The 13,054-nt window shown below is 44.1% G+C and overlaps 1 protein-coding gene across 5 annotated transcripts in view; it reads left to right on the forward strand.

The window, feature by feature from the left end:
- The window catches only part of LanA (laminin subunit alpha), a 550,694-nt gene that overhangs the window by 33,749 nt on the left and 503,891 nt on the right, over window positions 1–13,054 (forward strand). The gene's annotated exons all lie outside the window — the stretch shown is intronic.

A 13,054-nucleotide genomic window follows, 5' to 3' on the forward strand; every position in this document is an offset into this window, starting at 1 on the left:
GTCAAAGATTCCCCATTTGCCCTGATGATTTTTTCAAGCTGCATTTTAAAGTTCAGCACAGTTTTGGCATTTACGGCTTCGGCGGGTAGGCGGTTCATTGGGGTTTATAACCAGATTCAGTGCAGACAGATTCAGTACAGGCAGACTCAGTGCAGGCAGACTCAGTGCAGGCAGACTCAGTGCAGGCAGACTCAGTGCAGGCAGACTCAGTGCAGGCAGACTCAGTGCAGGCAGACTCAGTGCAGGCAGACTCAGTGCAGGCAGACTCAGTGCAGGCAGACTCAGTGCAGGCAGACTCAGTGCAGGCAGACTCAATACAAACCAATATATTGCAGACATACTTAGAATAGTCAGACTCAGCACAGACAGATGTAATACAGACAGACTCAGTACTTACAGATTCATTACGGTCTCAATTCAGTTCAGACACTCAGTATAGACAAATATTTGTATTTGTAGTATAGACATACAGTACAGAGACTCAGTATAGACATACAGTACAGAGACTCAGTATAGACATACAGTACAGAGACTCAGTATAGACATACAGTACAGAGACTCAGTATAGACATACAGTACAGAGACTCGGTATAGACATACAGTACAGAGACTCGGTATAGACATACAGTACAGAGACTCAGTATAGACATACAGTACAGACTCTCAGTATAGACATACAGTACAGACTCTCAGTATAGACATACAGTACAGACTCTCAGTATAGACATACAGTACAGAGACTCAGTATAGACATACAGTACAGAGACTCAGTATAGACATACAGTACAGAGAGACTCAGTAGAGACATACAGTACAGAGAGATTCAGTATATACGTACAGTACAGAGAGACTCAGTATAGACATTCACAATACAGACAAGACTCGGTATGTCTGTACTATACAGACACTCAGTGCATACCTAGTAGAGCCAGATTCAGTACAATCAGACTCAGTATAGATTCGATACAGAGATTCAATACAGAGAGATTCATTATAGACAGAATCAATACAGACAGATTCAACAGAAACAGATTCAGTACAGATGGAACAATAGAGACAGATTCAATACAGATAGACTCAGTATAGACAGACTCAGTACAAACAAAATCAATACAGACACTCAGTATAGACACAATGTGGACCCAGTACACACTGCAGACACACTCAGTATAGGCACACAGTGTAAACCCACTCCGTATAGGCACACAATGTGGACCCAGTACACAGCGGAGAGACACTCAATATATGCACACAACGTGGACCCAGTACACAGCAGAGACACACTCAGTATATGCACACAACGTGGACCCAGTACACAGTGGAGACACACTCAGTATAGGCACACAACATGGACCCAGTACACAGTGGAGACACACTCAGTATAGGCACACAATGTGGACCCAGTAGTGCACAGTGGAGACACAATCAGTATAGGCACACAATGTGGGCCCAGTACACAGTGGGGAGACAATCAGTATAGGCACACTGTGTAGCTCCAGTACAAACTTAGTGCAGATACACTGAGTATTGGCAGATTCAGTACAGACAGACATATTTCATACAGATTCAGTACAAACGAACTTAGTACATATATATTTTACAGTCAGACTCGGTACATACAGGCTCGTGCACATACTCATTTCAGACAGCCAGATATGTACCATAAAACCAGATTTAGTACCGATAGACTCAGTACAGATAGAAAAAGAGAAGCAAATAAAAAAACTGTGCATATATTGAGCTATTTGTAATCTCTTGATATTACAAATGGGGCACAGTATATGTAAATATGGGCTATTGTGAAGAACAAATGCCATATCCATATATATATGCTCACCAAAGAAAATGGAGAAATATTCTTAGTACACGTACAGGTAGCTTCCAAAACTCTAAAAAAAAATCCACCCAGAATTGTGTAAAAGTTTACCAGAAAAGAAAGAATGCTATGGCAGAGACTGCCCAGGTTTTCATATTAGAAGAACCAGGAGAATAAAACCTAAAGAATGGCATTACGAAAACAGCTTCAACTCGACATACCTAGGAATATTTTTTAGCAAAAGAGGATGACAATAATTAAAACTAACAAGACTTTCATCTGCAATATGAGCACAAAGGAATTATTGACAAAGTAGGAAATAGGACGACGGATCTTCAATTTTCTAATGATCAGAACCCAAAGGTTCTATATCCATAAATGAGTGTCTGTTTTTATGTTTGCCTGTTTGATGGAGGTTGGGGGGTGAGACACCTGGGATAGCCTCACCAAACTTTGCAACGAAATTTGTGATTGTATGGGTTTCATTGTACATGGTGTTCTTCAACTTATTTCTACATTGAATCAATATTGATAATGTTGATTCATCCTTGATAGCAGGAGAGGGAGAATGGGATGGAGAGGGACAATGGGAATACAAGGGAGAATGGGAATGAGAGGTGAGAATAGGAATGAGAGCTGAATGGGAAGGAGAGGGACAATGGGAATACAAGGGAGAATGAGAGGTGTGAATGAGAGAGAGAATGGGAAGGAAAGGGAGAATGGGAAGGAGAGGTGAGAATAGGAATGAGAGCTGAATGGGAAGGAGAGGGACAATGGGAATACAAGGGAGAATGAGAATGAGAGGTGTGAATGAGAGAGAGAATGGGAAGGAAAGGGAGAATGGGAAGGGGAGGTGAGAATAGGAATGAGAGCTGAATGGGAAGGAGAGGGACAATGGGAATACAAGGGAGAATGAGAATGAGAGGTGTGAATGAGAGAGAGAATGGGAAGGAAAGGGAGAATGGGAAGGGGAGGTGAGAATAGGAATGAGAGCTGAATGGGAAGGAGAGGGAGAATGGGAATACAAGGGAGAATGAGAGGTGTGAATGAGAGAGAGAATGGGAAGGAAAGGGAGAATGGGAAGGGGAGGGAGAATGGAAAGTAGAGGGATAATGGGAAGGAGGGAGAATGAGGAGAGGGAGAATGGGAGAGACAAATGGACAGAGACCCTGGCACTGCCGGGTTCCCATAGCAATGTGCACCTATCTTATTCAATATGAGTTCATCTAATATGTTAATTTCACATAGAATCAGGAGAAAACATGAGATGTGAGTGTGGTCTAGGCTGCAGAAACAAATTCTGGGTAGAGCACAAGAATATCTTCCAGTTTCCAGGAAAGTACAGAATCAAGTGGTTACAATATCTCATTCCGTTTTGCTTGAAGTCATTGGGCACTCACAAATATAGTGTTGAGAGTGTGTCCCAGCTATTGTTCACATAGTTTATGGTTGAAATCTTCACAGTTGGAGGGGAATCATTTCCTGCAGCCATCTGCCATAAATACTGTATTCCAGCCTAATTCTGGCAATTACACTGTCACACTGTCCAGTGGATGTTTTGATCTGTCCATATACAGTATATTGTTCTCATTTCTAAGCATATCATAACTCATAATACTCTTGCTTTCTGCCCTTTGAGTGTCAGTGACTGCATTTCTGTCAGCCCTAGTTTCCTGAAATATTGGAGTTCTTACAACAAAGATTGGAATACCTAGGCTAAGCTCCATCACATGCAGCTTAACCCTTAAGCTGCTAAGGGGTCCTGAGGAGATTTACACCCCTGTGTGCAAGATTTTTTTTTATTTTGTTTTCTATAAATGTTAATTTTTGTTTCCTGAGCACGAGAAAAATAAAAAAAATCGTAGGTGACATAATTTGGGTACAATAGGCCGAGGAAGTCTGGCAAAATATGGACATTGACAGAGCAGTCATCAGAGGCGGTTAGCGTCACCCGAGCTGTCAGATGGGAGTTGCTACAAAGATATTATTACCTAATTGTTTCAATGTCTCTGATTGATTTTTTCTTAGTTTTTGGCAGTAATATTATTCAATAGTGTGTAGTGTGATAGATTTATATAATAAAATGTGTGAACCATCGCTATACTCAAAAGTATTGTGTTCACATTAGTGATTCAATTGTTACGTTCATAAAACAATAAACAAATAGTTTTGCAGTTATTACACTATATACACACATTATATATAAATATCTACATGTTCTGTTTACCACAACTGTACAACTAAGCTGATAGGCACTTAGGCTTAGTTCAGGCACTAAGAGATTTCGCTACACACACACAGTCAGCTGGTGGCGGCTTTTGCTGTTATTACACTAATACACACATTATATATAAGTATCTACATTTGTGTTCATCATAGAGAACCACTGAGCTGGTACGGTGAATGCAGACACTAACAGGTGGCCACACAGTCGGTAAACGACGCTATCTCCCTCAGCATTACTCCTCCCACACAGTGCTAATTATCACAACAATCCTGCTATTATCACAATCCTGGTAATTTTTATCACAGTCAGGGGTCATCTGTAAATAATAGCAGAATAATGTCGATGACAATAAATAATGTCATCGCTAAATAATAGCAGTTACATATTTATTTTGACATTTTTAGGCGATGTTGTGGTCACAAGCTGAACAGCAATGCTGTTAGCTCATGCTACATGTGCCAGCCTTGGTTGCTCCCACAGTACTGTGGCTCACACTGGAGAATATTATCCGCGATTTTTTTTAAACAAAGGCATCTGTTTACAAGAAAGAGCCCTGAAGAAGCTGGTGTGAACCTCATGTAGCCGCGGGCCATTTGAATCGTGCCTGGCACCCTATGGCATATATGTACGCCATGCGCATGGTGGGACATGTTACTCATGGCGTATATATATATGCCATGCGTAGTTTTAAGGGTTAACGGGCTGGGTGCACAATTTCTCAACCTTCCTCAAACACACTCAATTTTTTTTTGTGCAGAATCTACATGGTAAATGCTCCAACCTTTCCTAATGGATCAATATCGTAAAATAAACAGGAACAAACAAAAAAATTTAGTGTTAAAAAATTGAAAATTTCACAATTTCAAGTCAAAATACAAAATTTACTATTTACAAAAATACTGTATATGCATTATGGGCTCAGACTGGCATATAATGTTCATTTTCATAAAAAAATCTAGTTTGAAAATACAGTGGAACCTCGAATGATGAGCGCCTCAATCAACAAGCATTCTGAATAACTACCGCGCCACTGCATTGTAGATGAGAATACTGGTATTACAAATATTCGACACAAAGAATATTACGACACAAAAATTTATGGTAAAGTGGGAAAAAGTGTATCATAAAGTGATTATAATATTGAAGTCTTACAAAGATATCTACATGAACTCCACAAATGGTCATAAGACTGGCAAATGCTTTTTAATATTGACAAATGCAAACAACTCATGTCAACTACCAAATTAATAGCAGATTGATGAAGAAAAGGACCCTGGAGCCAAAATCCTCCATTCATTAAAAGTTGCACAACAGGTGGGTGCAGCAGTCAGTAACGCTAACCAAACTCTTGGGGTAATCAAGCATACTTTTGACTAAGGAAAAGAAGAAAATGGATCAACTGTATAAATCTCTGGTGCATTCATTTAGATTACTGTATCCAAGCATGGAGGCTCATTTTTGGAAGGACATAGCTGCTCTGGAGAAGATTCAACACCAGGCATCAAAAGTCATTCCTGAGCTAAGTCATCTCCAGTATTAGGAATGCTTGAAAGCCACAAGGCTAACAACACTGCAAACCAGGCATGACAGGGTGGATCTCATTGAAACTTTTAAAATACCCTGTACTGAACAAGTTAGAGGATGTTGATCCAGATATTTTCTTCAGAAGGTCAGATGTAACACAAACAAGGAGCAACGGTTTCACGCTCAACAGGCTACAATGGAGGACTGAGAACAGGAGATGCTTTTTCACCCACAAAGTTATTAACCCATGGAACTGCCTACCAGCCAAAGCCGTAACTGTGTTAAGTTTTAAAATATGCTGTACCTGAAAAAAATCATTTGGTAAAATGGAGGATGTCCCTACAGAGAGCAGGCTGTAGGGACATTGATTTCTTGAACCAACAACATGTAGACAACAGGTAAATAAGAACAAGTTGGAAAATGTTATTATCAAAAAATGGCAAATTTTAAAAATCAGGATTTCACACAGATCTGGATAGGTTTCTGAAAAATATGATTTAAATTTTGTAGGTGCCACTGTACAGACAAATATGTTTTATTTAATTTTAGCATAGTACTTGTTTCTTGCAACCTTCTTGTGATCTCACTGATGTTAACAACTACAGACCTATATCAATCCTGCCAAACTTGTCAAAAATATTTGAAAAACTAATCAACAAGCAGCTTTACTCTTATCTAGCCAAACACAATATACTTAGCTCTTGTCAATATGGCTTCAGACCCAAGAAAAGCACTAACGATGCACTTATTAGTATGATTAACTTGATACATGCAGCTCTTGATAAAAATGAGTTCCCTGTTGGGTTATTTGTGGACCTGCATAAGGCTTTTGACACTGTCAACCACCAAAACCTTCTTCTTAAATTACATCATTATAGAGTCAGAGGTCACTCCCTGCAATACCTCAAATCTTACCTTACTGACAGGCTCCAATATGTTTGTGAATAATTCCATTTCTCCCACCCTACCCATCAACATTGGTGTTCCTCAGGGCAACATATTTGGCCCTCTCCTCTTTCTCATCTACATTAATGACCTTCCAAATGCCTCCCAACACCTCAAACCAATTCTATTTGCTGATGACACAACCATCATTTACTCCAGTCCTGACCCCCTTGCTCTAAATGTCACAGTGAATACTGAGCTAAATAAAGTCCATCTTTGGCTAACTGCTAACAATCTCACCCTCAACATTGACAAAACTTTCTATATTTTGTTTGGCAATAAATCCTCAAATCAAATAAATCTTATGATAAATAATACCCAAATTTGTAACAAAATAGATGGCAAATTCCTTGGCGTTCTCATTGATCACAAGTTGAATTTCCAGGGACATATAAATATAAATATATCAAAAAAAGTTTCAAAAACTGTTGGTATTTTTTCTAAGATCAGATATTATGTACCTCGCCCTGCCCTGGTGACACTCTATTACTCCCTCATCTATCCTTATCTCAACTATGGTATTTGTGCTTAGCGTTCTACTACCCAAAATCATTTACATCCTCCAATTACTCAACACAAAGCTGCTATTAGGACAATATCCAACTCTAGCCCCAGACATCACTCAGTACCCCTACTCAAATCTCTGAATATGTTAGATATTAAGTCACTGCACATCCTCTCATGTGTATTATATATATATATATATATATATATATATATATATATATATATATATATATATATATAAAACGCTGAACTGTAATGCCAATCCTGACCTTAAAAGTTTCATTGAAGTTTGTAACAACCCATGAGGATCGCACCAGAAACAAATACCTTTTTGATATTCCAAGAGTACAACTTAATCAAACTAGAAATGCTCTCTAAATCAAGGGATCCAGAATGTGGAATGACCTTCCCAATCTTGTTAAAGACTGTACCTCTCTCAACCAGTTTAAGATAAAAACGAAGCATTACCTAATAAATTCCCTGTAACCTACCTTACCCCTATAATGTCAACCCATGTCTGTTATTTTTAAACAATGCTGTTACGGCCCTCTCGGGACGCAACGGGGTTCTTGCTCTGATGTAGTTAGAGGAAGATATATATCCGGCCCCAAACCAGTAGAGGCTATCAAGGGATGCGATCCGTGACGCAAGTAACTTAAAGGGAGTAGGGAAAGAAAGGTAAGAACTTAATATAATATAATATTCACCATCACCGTTTCAATATATATAATAAAAGAGTACACAAAGGGGGGGGGGGGTATTAACACTTTGCAAAGGGGATCGTGCACAATCTAGTCTTCTGCTGAAGACTCTTGATCAAGAAACTAGGTGCCGAGTCCGCGGTGCTTTCTTCGTGGCCTCAAGACGTGTCCTCTGAGAACGCCGAGCCTACCCTGGCCACAGGTCAGCCACAACACAGGTCCACTGGGGGCACCGTCGTGGAGGCCGTCAACCACACGTCCAGCAGGTCTGCTGGCAGGTACTGAGCCACCAAGGCTGGTACGGCCACTCCACGAACGATAAAAGGGGTACGCCCTAGACAGGAGTCTCGTGTGATATCACCAATCACCCTCCTGTCCTCAATACCCCAGTGGATTATCGTCTCCAACCGTCGGTCCCGGGTAAATCCTTCCACTGCCACTCCACTGGCAGGCTTAACACACCACAGTGTTCTTCCGGGGGGGGACGACGTCACAACAGCTGCAGCAAACTTCACTGTATGGAGACTGGCTGCCTCGGGTAGACTGACTTCACCTTCAACACAGTGGTCCCAGGTCGGCTCTGTAAGCAGACACGTCATCAATAATGGACACTAATACACCACACTCACAGGCTCAGATACAAACGCCCGACATATCCACTCCATAGATGGCGCTGTCGTCGGAGCACCACCTCACCAGAGGTCAGGAGCGGCGGTGTTGAGCGCTGAACCAGACTGGAAACTGGTCCTCGAGGCCAGTACACGCTGTCCTCACTAGGTGTCGTCGTTCGTTTGGCGGGGGTTTCGGGAGCTGACCCACAGATGGCGTGTTTGTCACTGCTCCAGGCACGGACGCTGGATCCGGGTTCGTAACACCTCCCCACCAAAAAGAATTTGGTTTGGGGTTCTATAAAAAACACAAACCAAATTAGCAGGGCGACACAACTCCAAATGGACTTACTTATACTATGAACTGGAGTGACGAGGCTGTCTTGTCCACAGAACTTTTCTACTAGCCATTTCCGGCACAACGGGAACTTGCAGATAGAAGGCAATGATCTGCCTGACGTAATCTTCCACGTCTCCACTGCGATGTCAAGCAGGGGCTTTATCTCACCTCTCTCGAGTACGGATTGGTTTCGACACGATCTGGGGTGACTCGACACTTCCCTATGTCGTGGCACCGATGATGGCTGACCACAGACGGCATTTCTGGTGCCAGTCCGATGGTCCTTCAGGGAGACAGGAACCTGGAATACAGGGGTCTGATAATTCAGAGTGATCGCGACAGTGGATAAGTCAATACTTACAGCATACCCTACTAGGTTCACACCTAGGCCCAACAGGGCTGCTTGTACGTCGCAGATGGCATTCATTCTGCCACCGTCAGGTCGACCAACGTTCCGCATAACGCTGTGTTGAGGCTCAGCTGTCACGCGGGGGGTGTCAACCTGTCGGAAACAGTCACTCATATTATCACATGTACCTCCTGTATCATCTATTACCTCCCAGGTCCCTTCTTCAACTGCAACACCTGCAGTACAAATCTCCAATCCCTGGGACCTCTTCACGATGTTCACGGGAGCCACCATCCTTCGGGTCGTACACTGATCCTTACCGAGAACACAGAGAGCACATAGGAGAACAAAACAAAATACCGGTAGGAAACATTTGGCAATTCGAGGGATAAGTTTCCTGAGCTTGTCATGTCCATAGCCGGCATGGACAGAAGAGGGCACTAGACCTTTTGAACACACCTCACATACCTCTGACGTCTGGGGAATCTCTGGCTGGTCCACTACATGCTGTAACTTGCCATACCGCAAGCACACCTCAGCCTTCGCTCCAGACTCGTTGGTATCCATGGGTGTCTGCACACAAGGCCTCTTTTCTAGCTCAGGTACTTCTGCCATCGTAACCTCATGTTCCTCGTCGAGAGAATCAGGAGACACTGCTAAATAACTGTCGATCTGCGGGGGAGAGGACAAATTAGACATGTTCAAATCCGGGTCTGTCTTTACCTGGACATTACCATTGCCTGTTGTCACCTCCGACCTTGCTGTTCTGGTAGACTCGTCCGCAACCTTGGGACGATTGGTGCTCCAATCGGTCACCAAGTCGTTGGCCAGTACCACGTCAATCCCAGCCACAGGGAGGGTATCGACTACTGCCAACTCACATGTGCCGCTGAAATAAGGCGAATCAAGATGTACTGGCACTAAGGGGGCGATGTACTGCGTCCTAGGAAACCCAACCAGGATCACCTCTGGTCTCCCATCCACACTTACTCCCTCGGGTAACGAGCTCTTCACGATCAGGGACTGGGCTGCTCCACTATCTCTGAGCACTACAATTGATCTACCAGTATGATCACTCGTTACATACCCGGTTGAAGTGTGAGGGGCCAACAAACTTGGTCCTTCCTGCGTCGTCGTAGACTGGTTTCCTACTGGTGATGTAACACAGCTCACCAACATCACCTCCCTTCGTGCGCTGCCACCTCTTCTACCTTGGCACCTAGCAGCTATGTGCCCTTTCTGCCCACAAGTCCAGCACACCATATTCCTCCTTGGACTACGGTGTTTCGGACTACTAGGACTTGTTCTTCGGGGGCTACTTGGGGGCGTCTTCTTAGCGCTTCGTGGGACGGGTCTTTCTTCTTCTTCGTCGTGAGGTCTGTCAAACCGGCGCTGGTAATTCCTCGGGACGTACTTAGCAGACGGCCTATGAGTCAGGATATACTTTTCAGCCATGGTGGCTGCTGCACTCAAGGTCTCCACCTGCTGCTCTTCTAAGTATGTCTTGAGGTCTCCAGACAAACAATCCTTGAAGTCCTCGAGCAGAATCAGCTGTTCGAGGTCTTCCCTGGTCTCCACCTTCCGAGAGGCACACCATTCTTGAAAAAGTCGCTCCTTGATGGTGGCGAATTCGGTGAAAGTGTGCTCTGAGGTCTTCTTCAGGTTTCTGAACTTTTGCCTATATGCCTCAGGTACCAATTGGTACGCCATGAGCACCACTTTCTTCACCATATCGTAATCGCTGGAGTCGTCAAGGGATAACGTAGAGTAGGCGATTTGGGCCTTCCCAGTCAAGACTGACTGTATCATGATGGCCCAATTCTCCCTTGGCCACTCCAAAGAGGCAGCGACTTTCTCGAAGGCTGCAAAGAATTTTGACACTTCCTTCTCATGGAATTTGGGGACCATTTTGATGTTGCGTACCGGATCGAAGCCACTGGTGTCCGTTGTTTGCCTCCGACCACCGCCTAATCGCAATACTTCTAGTTCATGTTGTCTCTCTCTTTCCTCCCTTTCTCGTTCTCGTTCTTCTCTCTCTCGTTCTCGTTCTTCTCTCTCTCGTCTCTCTTCTCTTTCTCGTTCTTCTCTCTCTCGTTTCTCTTCTCTTTCTCGTTCTTCTCTCTCTCGTTTCTCTTCTCTTTCTCGTTCTTCTCTCTCTCGTTCTCGTTCTTCTCTCTCTCGTCTCTCTTCTCTTTCTCGTTCTTCTTTTTCTCTTTCTCGTTTATCTTCTCTTTCTCGTTCTTCTTTCCTTTCTTCCAATTCTAAACGCCTCATCGCCATTTCCTTATCTTTCATCTCCATCTCTTTATCTTTTAATTCTCGTTCTAATTCTAACTTCTTCCACTCTATTTCACGATTGATCTCTAGGGCACGCATCTTGACTGTTAGGAAGCTGATATTAAGCTCGCCTGCATCACTGTCAACGTCGCTGCCCTTATCTTCTTTTTCCGTGGAAGCTATGTCTGCACTTTCCTTTGTACTAGGAGTCTCGCCTTCCTGTTTCTCTTCTGCCTTCAGGTGCCGGTGTACCTTGGACAAGATCTCCACACGGGAGTCACTGGCACGGATCTTGATCTCCAGGTAGGCGCTCACTAGTACAAGTTCCGGTTTACTCAGATATTTTAATCTGGCAAGACAATCTTCTCTGTTCAGAAAAGCCTGAACCTCGTCCAGATCATCGATGGTAGCTTTGTCTGCCATTGTCACAGATGGAACACTTTGCACTTAACACACTGAGCACTGTTCTACGCCAATATTGCACCAAACACTGCACTTGCCAATATTGCACGTAATCACTCCGGGCACCGCACTACCCAATATTGCACTGAGTCCAAGCGAACACTTCGCTCTACAATATTGCACTGAATCACTGAGCACCGCACTAGTCAATATTGCACTTAATCGCTTAATCACAGCGAGCACCGCACTGCACAATATCGCACTTAGTCACTCTGAGCACCGCACAGGACGTATAACGTCACAATCGTCACACAGGGGGAATTATATACAGGGATTACGCCACTTCACCACCCCTGTCAAACATACTTAACAAGGGGACGGATCCCGCTGGGGATGCCAATTATGTTACGGCCCTCTCGGGACGCAACGGGGTTCTTGCTCTGATGTAGTTAGAGGAAGATATATATCCGGCCCCAAACCAGTAGAGGCTATCAAGGGATGCGATCCGTGACGCAAGTAACTTAAAGGGAGTAGGGAAAGAAAGGTAAGAACTTAATATAATATAATATTCACCATCACCGTTTCAATATATATAATAAAAGAGTACACAAAGGGGGGGGGGGGGTATTAACACTTTGCAAAGGGGATCGTGCACAATCTAGTCTTCTGCTGAAGACTCTTGATCAAGAAACTAGGTGCCGAGTCCGCGGTGCTTTCTTCGTGGCCTCAAGACGTGTCCTCTGAGAACGCCGAGCCTACCCTGGCCACAGGTCAGCCACAACACAGGTCCACTGGGGGCACCGTCGTGGAGGCCGTCAACCACACGTCCAGCAGGTCTGCTGGCAGGTACTGAGCCACCAAGGCTGGTACGGCCACTCCACGAACGATAAAAGGGGTACGCCCTAGACAGGAGTCTCGTGTGATATCACCAATCACCCTCCTGTCCTCAATACCCCAGTGGATTATCGTCTCCAACCGTCGGTCCCGGGTAAATCCTTCCACTGCCACTCCACTGGCAGGCTTAACACACCACAGTGTTCTTCCGGGGGGGGACGACGTCACAACAGCTGCAGCAAACTTCACTGTATGGAGACTGGCTGCCTCGGGTAGACTGACTTCACCTTCAACACAGTGGTCCCAGGTCGGCTCTGTAAGCAGACACGTCATCAATAATGGACACTAATACACCACACTCACAGGCTCAGATACAAACGCCCGACATATCCACTCCATAGATGGCGCTGTCGTCGGAGCACCACCTCACCAGAGGTCAGGAGCGGCGGTGTTGAGCGCTGAACCAGACTGGAAACTGGTCCTCGAGGCCAGTACACGCTGTCCTCACTAGGTGTCGTCGTTCG

The sequence above is a fragment of the Procambarus clarkii genome, chromosome 63 (genome assembly GCF_040958095.1).
Source record: "Procambarus clarkii isolate CNS0578487 chromosome 63, FALCON_Pclarkii_2.0, whole genome shotgun sequence".
Classification (NCBI taxonomy): Eukaryota; Metazoa; Arthropoda; class Malacostraca; order Decapoda; family Cambaridae; genus Procambarus; species Procambarus clarkii.